Here is a 13,948-nt window from a genome sequence, read left to right on the forward strand (position 1 = left end):
TAGACAATAATATCTGTTTTCCAAGACCTACCAAATCATTTTTCTTCCTCTGTTTATGGGAGACTCAATGTCTACCCCAACCCAGATTAAACTTTCCTTATTTTTAACCACAAAGTCAAATAACAATTTCACTTCCATTTTACACTGTCTTGTATTTATCAAAACATTCTAAGTGTATAGCTTGTCTTCCAGTGAGACTGTGTTTATCAAAGAAAACAAGCCTGTCTTTTGTAAACCTAATATGGTGCCTATATACATAACAAAATCTTCATGAATATTAATTTCAATAGAGAAAATTAGACAGTAATCAGAATCAGCATAATTACTAAGAATCCTAAACAAAAAATAACAGCTAAAATGATTAACACTGATATATTTACCTTTACTCAAAATTAATGGCTAATAACTAGAATAATTTCTCCTTATTTTGATGATGAAATCTTAATGTATTAAAGTAACTACTTCATTGATGTCTTTCACTGCCAAATCATAAGAATAATTCCTGTGAGAATTCCTAAACACTTTATATATTTATGACTAATTCAGACTGCTTTAGAATTATATTTCATCATTAAGTACTTACCATAGTTGTAGTTGTTTCTGTGGCTGAGGTTGGCTGCATTGTGGTCCTGGGAAACACATGAATTATGACTGTTGTAGTGGCTGACAGCTGACTAGCTTTATTCCCACCTAATTCATCAGTAACTTCAATAAGTAGCTGGAAAGTCATAGGGTCCTGGATCTCGTGAAACACGTCATACTGGAAATTCTGAGTAGTGGCCAGAGAAGGCGGATCAACACCTAGTCTCTGAAGTGTGAACTGATTATTTGTATTTCCTGAGAATGATGAGGTAATAAAATAGAAATAAAACCACATTATCCATTATGTTGTTGCTATTGTCCTGTTTAAGTTTTTATTTTAAAAATATGTATTATGATAACATTTCCAATAACTCTAAAATAGCTCAAATAGATAGATTTTAAAATAACATAAAGTGACTTATTTGAAATCATATATCTTACTTCCTACAATTGAATAGCTCAGTTTTTCTGGTGGAGAATCTTTTTCTGAACAGTTGAGCTGAATAAAAGGAATCTTAATGGTGGAATAAATTTGGATTTCCAAATGTGGTGGATTGCACATGGGAGGTTCATCATTCATATTCTGTAACACAAGAAAATCACCTATATATAGGTTATGTCTTTAAACATCTCACCATATTGAATCAATTAGTTGTCTAATTCTTATTGCTCATTAGTTTCACCTTAACAATATTTCTCAAGCATATTTTTACAATTCATCTTGATTATTTTACATTTGAAGCATATATTTTAGTGTTTTCATCAAAGAAACATTCTTGTTTGGGGATTATCCTGCAGTGGAATCCACAGTTTATTTGAATTTTGTGAATAAGCAATCAATTTTAATAAGTATCTATTTCCTATGTAATACTGCTAGGACAGGTATTTACCACATTCATAAAATCATTAAGTTTTAAGACGAGATTGGAACATTTCAACAGTTCCATTTTAAGCGATGCCAAGGTGGTTTTGTGTTGAGTAAATCTAACTTTAGACCTGAAAACAGCCCTGACTGGGTGGAGCTCCCAGCACAGGGCCCCTTGGGAGTCATCTGGAACCCTGAGGCACACTGGGAATCAGCAGGAAGCCAGCAGCCAGGGTATACTTTCCTGACTTTTCTTAGGATCCACCTCCTGCCTCTCTGCCCCCATCCACCCTGCCATTTGGTCACTGTTCCCATGGAGATTGCTTACATTTCACTTGTGCTCATTCAACTAGAGGGAGGCTAACACCTCAGTCAGCCCATTAGCTCCCAAGGAGCTAGCTCCACCCTGGGATGTCTGAACTGATGAATTCTTATGCCTCCACCATGCCATGCAGTGCTATGTTGCCACAAAAACTGTTGGGGCAAGACATCTATTACCACCTATAAGGAAGGAGTCTCACCATATGGAGGATGGCAGAGAATCCATGCAGGTGTTGGGGTCACCAAGAAAACACACAACTTAGACACTGGATGGAAGAACATTTACTCTAAAAGAGGAGATACAAAGCAAGGTCAGCTTCACTAGTGGGATTTGGTCCCCCATGACTAGTGGGTCCACAGCCAATGCAGGGAGATGGTCTACATACACCCCTCTTGTGTACTATAGGTGAGGGACCTGGCTCTCTCCCCATCAGGAAGAGCTGTAACCACAGGGGTGGGCCAGCTTCTATAAAATAGTGCACATATTTAGCTAAACATTCTCCAGTGAATGTTTAAACTATCCTCTGGGCAAAAAGGGAAGGAATGTTCCAGCAGGTCACCATCTGCTAGGGAATTTCTTTTATCTCCAGGCACTCCTGAGAAGGAAATGAGCCCATATTTATCATCTCGTCCCAGGAGCCAGGATACCACATATACTCCTAAGCACAGGGTTTATTTGTGGGTCACAGGGAAAGGTGACAGGCTTTGCTCTGATTGTCCATTTCCACGTTATGTTTTACTTTCCATATAATCGGAACCTGTAACAAGGTAATTCTACTTCTGTTGATGAATGTTTTTTATTTGGATTAGATACAGAGAATGAGAATTTATGAGGAGCAAATTCTCTTAAAGAGATATAAATTATAACTATTAATTCCTTCCTCTCTTTCAACTAAAGTTTAAATGAGTTTTTATTATTCAGCCACTATAAGAAATTTGGTTAGAAATGCAAGTCCATGTATGTAAGCTACCTGATATTAAAGTTCTTGGCAGAGATGGCTGGAAATAAAGAATAGTTTACCTTGAACAATAAATTCAGATGACAACCTGTATTCATTTTCTATTGCTGCTGTATAAAATTATCACAAACTTAGCAGCTTGAACAAAATTTATCATCATACCAAAAGATAACTAGACTGGAACCTAAATAATATTTGTGCTAATTTCTTCTCTTTAATGCAGAAGGTACATGTCATCAAATCTATTCTTGGACAGACTTCAGAAGGGATATTCACTGCCTGAAAGGAAGCACACTTTACTGTTGGACAGCTTTACTTGTTAGAAATACTGATTTCTGCCGATCTCATATGTTTCTGTGTTGGCAAATTCTACTTATTCTTCTCAGTTTCTTCTTTTGAAGAAACTTCTTGATCTACTTGAGCACGCAGACTTACATTTCCAACACATGAAATATTCCAGCAATTAGATTGAAAGTTGAATTAATTCTATCATCTCTGTGAATATTTGAATTCTAAGATTCTCTGACCATATGATCTAGCATAGAAAGTATCTGATAAGCTAGTTGCCATAATTAACACTTTCCGTATCACCTGTGATAGACATTGCTCATCTGTCCACTCCCCTGAAGACTAGGTTCCCAGGCTGAGTTATTTTCAAAATGGCCCTCCAGAAAGAACTACCAATTTAACAAGATGGAATGTATAATAAAAACCAATTTATGATATGACCATACAGAGAACCATTGATTATATACTTAGGATGGAATGTATGGTGAGTGAACAAAACCATATTAAAAAAAAAAAATGAGTTGATGACAAAACCTTGAGGGCAATATATTGAGTGAAATAAGCCAGACACATAAGGACAATTATTGCAGGGTCTCACTGATAGGAACTAATTATAATAAGCAAACTCATAGACATGAAATATAAGGTACTAAGATATAGGATGAGGCTTAAGAATGGGGAGCAGTTACTTAGTATGAGCAGAATGTTCAACTAGGATGAACTTAAATGCTTGGAAATGAACAGACATGTCAGTTGCAAGATGTGAGAATAACTAACAGTGCTGAATGGTATGTGAATTAGGTGGAAAGGGGAAGCTCAGAGTCATATATGTCACCAGAAGGAAAGTTGGAGTTCAAAAGATGGGAGTGTATAAAACTAAATCCTATGGTGGGCAATGTCCATGATAAACTGTACAAATACTAGAAATAACTTCCATGAACCAGAACAAATGTATGACAATACAATTAGAAGTTAATAATAGAGGGGTATATAGAGAAGAAATATATACCTATTGCAAACTATATACTACAGTTAGTAGTATTTCAACATTTTTTCATAAACAGTAACAAATGTACTATACCAACACTATGAGGCAACAATTGAGGGGGGATGGTTAGGGATAAGGGAGGATTAGAGTTTCCTTTTCTTTTTTTCTTTTTTCATCTTTCACTTTATTTCTTGTCTGGAGTAATGAAAAGTTTCTAAAAATTGAACAAAAATTAAGTGTGGTGATGGATGTACAGCTGTATGAGGGTACCCAGGGGCAAGTGATTGTACACTTTGGATCTTTGGATAATTGTATGGTCTCTGAAAAATCCCAATAAAAATGGAAAAAAAAATGAAAAAAAAAAAAAAACAATTTATTTCCTTGATTTAGGAAAATAAAAGGCCTAATTCAATGTATGTTCTCCCTATATTCCCTAGTAGTACTTCTTGAACACCTTTGGACTCCATTTTGAAGAAGCAAGTTTCAGAGAAGCCATTGAGAGCAAACTCCATTATCTTTATTCTATGAATTGCAGGTGTAGCTTGATTTGTTAGATTGCCCACTGGAGGCCTCAAAGGAGGACTCACTAATATTTAGACCCTATTTAACTGATTAACTACTAATTCCTTTAAACTTAGCACCTTGATAACTCTATTTCCATGAAAACTAATTATCATTAGTCTCCCTCTCTCCCTTCAAGTATAGTCCAAATAATAGTGTCTGTTTCTTTCACAATTTTCCTAACTGCTTCAGTAATAATAAAAAATAATAACTACAACTAATTATTGAGTGCATAATATATTACTGTGTAGACTCTAAATGCTTTCCCTACATTAATATATATACATCACTACAACCCTATGAGGAATGTTATGAGTATTGTTAAATAAAAAGGAAAACATAAAGGGATTAAATAAATTTTTCAACCTCAGACAACTACTAAGTGGTGGAACCAAAATTCAAACACAAATAATTTTACTTCAGAGCTCAATCTTTTAGCTCCTGTGCTATATTGTCTCTAGTTAGTACTGCTTTCTAATTAATTATGATCTGAGTTTACATTCGTACCATGCTAGCCCATTTCTCTTGTGTTCTCTGTAAAAAGTCCCTTCTACTCTTTAAAAGATATTATGCATCAATTCACTGAAAGAGGGAATTTCTTCATTTTTAAAATCTTGGTTAAGATTATATGCACTCTTCCACTCTTTCAGTTCTAAGAAATTATGGCTTATTTTTATTATTTCTATGTATTAGATCTCAAAATTTTAATAAAATCCCAGGTGGCTTCCTTTGCTAATCAAATATTTTTAATTAGCCAAAATATTTTAAACATTTTGGTTATAAGTCACAATAAATTTCGAATACAAATGTAAGTGTTCAGATTTTTCTATGGGAAGAAAAATTACTGCACAGTATTCAACTTAATATAATTTTTTCCCATTAGTTGTTTATTTTTTTTCCAGTTGGTGTAAAGAAAATATATGGAGATATATTTGGAGAAAATGCCTGTAAAATACCAAACGTGGAAAGGATATTGGAAGAATAACAATAATATTGCAAAAATGAATAATCTATAGCTATTGTAAGATGTAGGTGGGACTTATGTTGATGAAAATAAAATTCCTCTCATTATTATCTGTATTATTTTATTATCTTATAGTCTTATTTTTTCCTGGTGTATAATAAATGATTTCAGAAAGAACTCCTTTCCTTTGGGTTAGAGAGCATATCATATTAATACTTGGGTACCCTTAACTCCACTCATTAATATCCAGGAATCTCATCTGTCCTAAGGCTATTATTCAAATTTTATATTAACCTTATTGTCTGCACTAGGAAAATTATATTTTTACCTTGTAATGAGTAAGCTGAGAGAGTCCTTTATGGAACTATATTATCTGGACCAAAGTAGTCTATGCATCTCTCTCCTTTTGGAGATGAGTAAATTATGCTGCAGATACTCTGATGCAAAATAGAGATATACACATAAGAAAATGTGTATGTGGGCATGCATACATATATCCAGTGGCTCAGATTTTGTGGTCACAAAATTACCAATGAGTTAAGCACTCAAAATGTGATTCTGCCCAGGTTCCTAGCCTCTACGACTGCACAATGTGCTCTCTTCACAGACAAGGCTTGCTCTGCCAATTACTTGCCAATTGGGCCCATTTTTTCCTACAGTCTTTCTCACTCCTCAAGTTACTGATTTATGAAATAAAACAGACCTAACTGGATTGCTAATGATACTGATTTCAATATGATAGCTCTTTCATAAACATGATACAGAATAATTTATTAGCTAACATAAAAGTATCTCACTATAAATCAGCATAAAATAGCACTTAGGACCCCAACAGTATTCTGGAGGTCCTAGCATAATACTCTCACTGTGGAGTAGTATGACTTTATGAAGATACACTCAAAATTAAGAACTTTTTTAAAGATGCACAATGTTGTTAGAAGAACAAGAACTAAAATGTGACAGTATAAGTTAAATTATTCATTGGATTGAAATTTTTCATGAATTTTATTTTAACATGTGTTACCTTTTAACAACTAGTCAATCTTATAACTTGATTAGGAATTAACAAAATTAGTGAGGGTAAAATCATTACTAATAAAATTCCGTGATGAGAAATTGTTTAAAGGCTTTCAAAAATTCTTTCTATGAATATTTGTGGCTTTTACTTATTGGTTGCTTCCAAGTTATTTTCTTGATCTTATTTTCCAGAGCTGTAATATTCAACAGTCTTTTTGACATCACCATGATGTTGTGGAACTTGTGAACATGTTGGAAGGAGAATTCCTTCCATTTCCAACATCATTATGACCAGCCTTTAACTGAGTTCTTAATATTGCGAGTAAGGAGACCCTCCCAACCTTGAGTCATGAATTACAACTTCCTTATTTCTGGGGTGCTTGGGATTTAATAGAATAGTCCAGTGCCTCTTGCCAGGATTAATTTTGGCAAATGACCAACATTATCCTGGCTAATGAATCTCCAACTGCAGGATAATCAAGTACATTTACTTCTCTAAAATGTTCCTGATTTAAAATATTAGAATTATATATAGAAATACAATTGGTTTATAGAAATTTGCTCAATACAAAATCTACAAGAGAAAGAAAAACTAAGTTTTTGGATGCTTATGCACTTCAAAAAATTAGAATTATTAAACTCCTGGAATACTTATGAATAAAAAAGAAACTCTTTTTACTAAGAGAAAAGGGTAGGTAATACATCACCTTTCCCTTAACTTGCAACTCAAAAAATATAAGTAATAAAGCAAGCTACATAATTAAGAAACTATTGCTTATACTCCAGAATTTCATCACAAACATTTATTAACTAGATTTCAATAACTAAAAAACAAATTTAGCCAATTGATCTGGGAAGTTCTTTCAAACCTGTTCCCAATTAAAAAGAAATAAAGTAAGTTAGAATTATCTTTATGTAATAAGGAAAAGTCATTTTTAATTTGTCTTGTTACATACTTAGATAAGGTATTTAGTGAAAAAACCAAAACTATCTACACTGTCATAATATTTTCATTTTGTATTCTGAAGATATAATAGATTTTCTTTAAAGTTATATCAATTATTAAAATACAAATATGATAAACTCTTGGACCATATGGAGAGCATTTCATTAGTATAAATTGCAGATAAGTGGAAACTCTTAAATGGAAACCTAATAAAATTGAGCAAATTTTCTAATAGTAACTTACTATACTATTGTGGGTACCATACACTAATTCCCTGTATCAAAAGGAGAGTAGTAACTGTGACAAAAATGAAATAGAGAACTCTACAAGAGGAAAATTAGAGCTTGGGTATCTGTGGATAGGACATTCTTTCACAGAAATGGTTAGAGGAGGTGTAAATCTTTAATATCTATATTAAAATAATAGCCAATAATTTGTATGATCATGCAGTGCCTATGGAAGATTCATGGAGAGACAAAATAGGGATACACACACACACACACACACACACACACACACACACTCAAAGTGTTTTAAAAATCTTGGCTCCTGCAGATTAACAAAATAAATAATGATAGTTTAGAAAATGGCAAAGACTTATTGAATACTACATTTATAAAATGTATCACCTGCAAGTTTCTGACATGTTCTTAGAGTTCTTATTTAGGGCCCTATGCATTTGTCCAGCATAAAAAAAAAAAAAAAAAAAAAGGAATTCAGAAAACCGTTTGCAATTCTAATGAAGAATTACAATATTTTATTTTGATTAGATTTTATACAAAACCTCTCAAGAACAAATCTATCTTAAAAAGTGAAGAATATGTACACTTAACAGATTAAAGATTACAAACATAATCATTTTTTCATTACTTAATTAAGACAAATAAGCCCGTAAACTTTGATTTCATATAAACTAGTCTTGTTTCATTTTTGTTGAAATCATTACTTACATTGGTCAACTTCTATTTTCATTCTTGTTGAAATCATTACTTACATTGGTCAACTTCTATTTTCAATAGGAGGACACAATGTTTTAGTTTTAACTAGACTTTTAACAAGCAAAATTAGTATACAACATAGTGCCTAAACTCAAAGAGCTTGTTTCTTTTTGATGAGATAGAACCAGGAAACCTGAAACTATTAGAGAAAAACTGTGTACTCAGAACTATGTGCTACTGATATAATTCAAATTACACAGTGATGGTTGTTGACAAACACTTTGCAAAAGACGTAGAGAGGAAATGCAGTTCAGAAATTCATGCTAAATTTTCTCACAAATATTTGTGACTTGTTCAGCATTTTGAATATCCAGGGAAGAAATCCTGATTTTTATACATAAATATTGGAGAAGGAAGGGGCAAGATGGCAGCACAGAGAGGTTTGGAATTTAGTTAGTCCCCTGAAGGAACTAATAAACAACAAGGAACAACTAGTAAATAATCTGGAACAACTGGGAGACAAGTGTGACTGTCCACACATTGCACACCAACCTGGATTGGAGGGAATGGCTGAGATCACAGCATAAAATCTGTAAGCAAAAACTGCTGACTTATGCCAGGACTGCCCCCCCCCCCCCATGACAGGCTGAGCTGCAGGACCTCACTGTGGAGGAAAGCAGCATTCTTGGAGCAAGCAAATATAGCCCAGCCCTGAGTGGGGTTTTACTTAACAAATGTGGACTTCTGGATACAAGCTACAAACATAACAAAGTACCCTAAGTCTGCTCCCAGTGGAGAAGAGGTGGGGCTGATGGAAAAAAATTTTTTTTAAAAAAAGAAGGAAAAATACAAAGGCTTTTAAAGACAGACCTTAGAGAGCCAGAAAACACCTGTACCCCAGGAAAGACCAGGTGCTCTATCTGACCAATGGGTGAAACTGGGGGGCCATGGACTGGCTCTGAAGGTGGGCTTTCTTTCCCTTTCTCTCTCTCTCAACCTGAGTGGCTCAGTGGAGAGAGCCCCAGCCATTTTCAGTTTACTGAGTTGTGACCCAGACAGGAGTGTAGTGAACAGTCAGAGAGACAAAGGAGCTATTCAAATGCAGAAGATAACTCCCTAGGGGATGTATCTTCCCTAAGACGAAGGAGGTGGGGCCCACCTCTAGGGCCAACCAGCCCTTCAAAACTCAGTCACCAGGGCCTGAGGGAAAACAGTCAAAACAGAAACAAACAAAACTAAGAATTAAAGGGGCCACACTTCCTTACACCAGTCCAGGCACCACCTGCTGGACAGGTTAGGAAGAGCACAGCAGATGGAAGACTCATAGGATAGTCTGTCAATCTTCTAAGACACACCCTCAAGGAAATTTGACCTTGAATATAGTTCCACACTGAGACCTGAACCCAGTCTGATCTGGGAAAATATGATTGGGATAACCAAGATGCTTAGACAACAGAAAACCACAAGCTACATTAGGGGAAATGAAGCTATGGCCCAGTCAAAGGAACAAACTTACACCTCAATCAAGATACAGTTGAAATATTGTTTCACTTTAATGAAACAATCAATTAAAGATTTTCAAAGAAATATACTAAATCATATCAACAACTAAATCAATGAGTTCAGGGAAGATACAGCAAAAGAGATGAAGGATATAAAGAAAACACTAGGTGAACATAAGGCAAAAATCAAAAGTTTGAAAAAACTACTGGCAGAATCTATGGAAATGAAAGGCACAACACAAGAAATGAAAGACACAATGGGGACATACAACAGCAGAGTTCACGAGGCAGAAGAAAACACTTAGGAACTGGAGAACAAGATACCTGAAATCCTATACACAATAGAAGAGATAGGAAAAAGCATGGAAAAATATGAGCAATAGCTCAGGGAACTGAATGACAACATGAAGCCCATGAATGTATGTGTCATGGGTGTCCCAGAAGGAGAAGAGAAGGGAAAAGGGGCAGAAGCAATAATAAAGGAAATAATCAATGAAAATTTCCCGTCTCTTCTGAAAGACATAAAATTACAGATCCAAGAAGCACAGTGAACCCCAAACAGAATATATCTGAATAGACCAATGCCAAGGCACTTAATAATCAGATTATCAAATGTCAAAGACAAAGAGAGAATCAAGAAAGCAGCAAGAGAAAAGCGACCTATCACATACAAAGGAAGCTTGATAAGACTATGTGTGGATTTCTCAGTAGAAACCATGGAGGCAAGAAGGAAGTGGCATGATATATTTAAGATACTGAAAGAGAAAAAACATGAACCAGGAATCCTATATCTGGCAAAAGTGTCCTTCAAATATGAGGGAGAGTTTAAAATATTCTCTAACAAACAGACAGTGAGAGACTTTGTGTACAAGATACCTGCTCTACAGGAAATACTAAAGACAGATAGGAAAGGACAAGAGTGAGAGGTCTGGAGCAAAATTTTGGGTGATGGTAGCACAACAATGTAAGTGATACTGAACAAAGATGACTGTGAGTATGGTTTAAATAAGAAGGTTAGGGCATGTGGGACACCCGAAGGAAAGAGGAAAGAAAAAGACTGGGACTGTATAACTCAGTGAAACCTAGATGCTCAGCAATTTTTATAAAATATACAAATATGTTTTTACATGAGGGAGAACAAATGAATGTCAACCTTGCAAAAATGGGGCAGTATTGGGGAAAAATACAGTCAATGGAAACTAGAGACTATGGTTAACAGAAACATTGTACTATGTTTCCTTTAATGAAACAAAGGCAGTATACCAAAGCTAAATGCCTATAAGAGGAGGATATAAGGGAGAGATATGGGACTCCTGGCATTGATGATGTTGTCTGACTCTTTTATTCTATTTTAGTTTAATTCTGTATTTTCTTTTGTTGCTTTTTTAGCTGTCATGTTTTCTGTTTCTTTCTTTTTCTTTTGTCTCTCTACCTTTTTTGACTCTTACTCCTTCTTTGTGGAAGAATTGGAGCTGTTCTTAAATAGATAGTGGTGATGGTGGTAAATGCATAAATATGTGATTATACAGGGAACCACCAATTTTTTACTTAGGACAGAATGTATGGTGGGTGAACAAAACTGTCTTTAAAACAAAACAAAACAAAAAACAGGTTGATGAAGAAAATGTGGGGGCCCTATATTGAGTGAAATATGTCAGACACAAAAGGACAAATATGGTATGGTCTCACTGATATGAACTAATTATAATATGTAAATTCATGGACATGAAATATAAGTTACCAGGATATAGAATGAGGCTAAAAAATGGGGAGCAGTTGCTTATTATGAACAGAATGTTTAACTAGGTTGAACTTAAGTGTTTGGAAATGGAGAGAGTTTTCAGTTGCATGTTATTGTGAGAATGACAGTACTGAATAGTGTGTGAATGCAATGGAAAGGGGAAGCTTAGCATCATGTAAGTCACCAGAAGGAAAGTTGGAGGTTAAAATCTGGGAATGTATAAAACAGTGAATCTTGCAGTGGACTATGTCCATGATTAACTGTACAGATATTAGAAATCTCTTTCATGAACTATAACTGGAAGTTAATAATAGAAGGTATATAGGGAAAATATACCTATTGAAAACCATGTACTACAGCTAGTAGTATTTTAACATTCCTTCCTGTAACATTCCTTGATGTAACATTCCTTCAGTAACAAACGTACTATACCAATGCTATGAGTCAATAATGGTATGAGTCAATAGTGGGTAGGGGTAGGGGAGGATTTGAGTTTTCTTTTTTGTTTTTATTTCTTTTCTGGAATAATAGATGCACAGCTTTATGATGGCACTATGGGCAACTGATTGTGCATTTGGGGTGATTGTATGGTATGCGAACAATCTCAATAAAATTGAATTTAAAAAAGAATTAATATACATTACATAAAAAATAAGTATATATGAAATTATTTGTTGAGACAAATGCAAATTATTTTATTGAATTTGAATATCTTAAGAAATTTAGAGATCATTCAGACCAGAAGTCTTCAACTGGTTTGCACAGCAAGAGCTACCGTGGGCTTTTAAAACATAGCTACTCAAACTTCTATCCAAACATAACTTCTTCTTCCCTTCTAAATTTGCACATGTTGTTGTAAATCCTCTATCTTTTAGAAACACAATTCAAGTCAAGGTGTTAGACACCCAAAGGGATATAAATATATTTTTAAAGGACACCTGGAGATATCAGTGCCTAAATACTAATAAAATAAATTTTAATTCTGTATTTTTAAGACATAATGACTGTTAAGTAAAGGAGATACTTTTATGTAAAGGCAGGATGGGGGCCTTCTCTTGTTTCTCAAAACATACAAAGGGCACTATCACACCCACTGTGCCTAGTGTGTGGCTAGCCCCGATCTCTGGAAAAGAGCATAACTGTGATTTGGGAAGGAAGGAGACTCCAAAAGAGATCTGATGTATAGTGCAGTGCTGTACAGTAGAAAAACTAAATATTTACCAAGCTCTTAAACTGGACAATAACAACTTGACTTTTTATTTGTTTAAAGTAGCAAGCTTTCCCATAAATTAAAAAATCATTTTTAAATATAATTGCTATATTAAGTTTGCATGCAATTGTATATATTATCAATCATATAGAGCTACCCATTAAAAAAAAAAAATACCTGTCCACATATCTTCAAATATTATTCTAGAAGTGGGGGGAAAACATAATGATACATGGCATTTAGTGCTTAATCCCAAGAAGCTAACATTCTAACTGTAAGACAAAACCACAGTAAACTTTTATAGAATAAGTATGCTAAACCACGTGGGATGCAGTGTCCTTCAGAAGACAGGTAGATAGAAGTTAGAACAAAACTCTTGCAGGATATAGGTAAGGGATATAGCATAGAAATTCATCTCAGTCCAGAAAAATGTGTGACCTTTATCATTTGCCAATATAAATTATCAGATTAGAAATCTCTAGATAATTATGATTTAATTATAATTTAAAAAAATAAATATATGTCCAATTGTTAATTGATGTGGGACCAAAATTATATTATAAAATCTTAAATTTTATAAAATTTTAAGTTTTATAATATATATATTAATATTATAAAGATACACAAACCCGTCCCCAAGAGATTCTTATTTAGTAGGTCTGTGATAGGTTCCAAGAATCTCTATTTTGAACAGCCTACTCATGTAATCCTGATGTGTACTAGGGATAAGACCACTGATGCAAGGAATTATGAATCAAACCTAGAAAAATGATTGAAGATTTAATGAAAAAATTTAAGTTATTGCAGTAGGATTCTAAATTAGAAATGATAGGTACAGATTCCTGAGATTTTTTACTGCCCAATTTGAGTTTAGTTTCAAGGCTTTCTTCCATTTATTATTTATGTTCACTTTGTATTTTGTAAAGTGAAAAAATTTCCAAAATAAACTACATTTTGTGTTTTGTGACCTTATTTTTTCTAATTCTAGTATGATGGATGATTTATGACCCATTATATGGATGCAAGATAGAATTTTGCATATCTTTCACCAAACACGAAGAAGGAA

At 34.1% G+C, this 13,948-nt stretch overlaps 1 pseudogene; it reads right to left on the reverse strand.

Annotated features, from left to right (window-relative positions):
* LOC119534920 overlaps nt 1-13,948 on the reverse strand; it is a 145,557-nt pseudogene that overhangs the window by 52,581 nt on the left and 79,028 nt on the right.

The sequence above is a fragment of the Choloepus didactylus genome, chromosome 5 (assembly GCF_015220235.1).
Source record: "Choloepus didactylus isolate mChoDid1 chromosome 5, mChoDid1.pri, whole genome shotgun sequence".
NCBI lineage: Eukaryota > Metazoa > Chordata > Mammalia > Pilosa > Megalonychidae > Choloepus > Choloepus didactylus.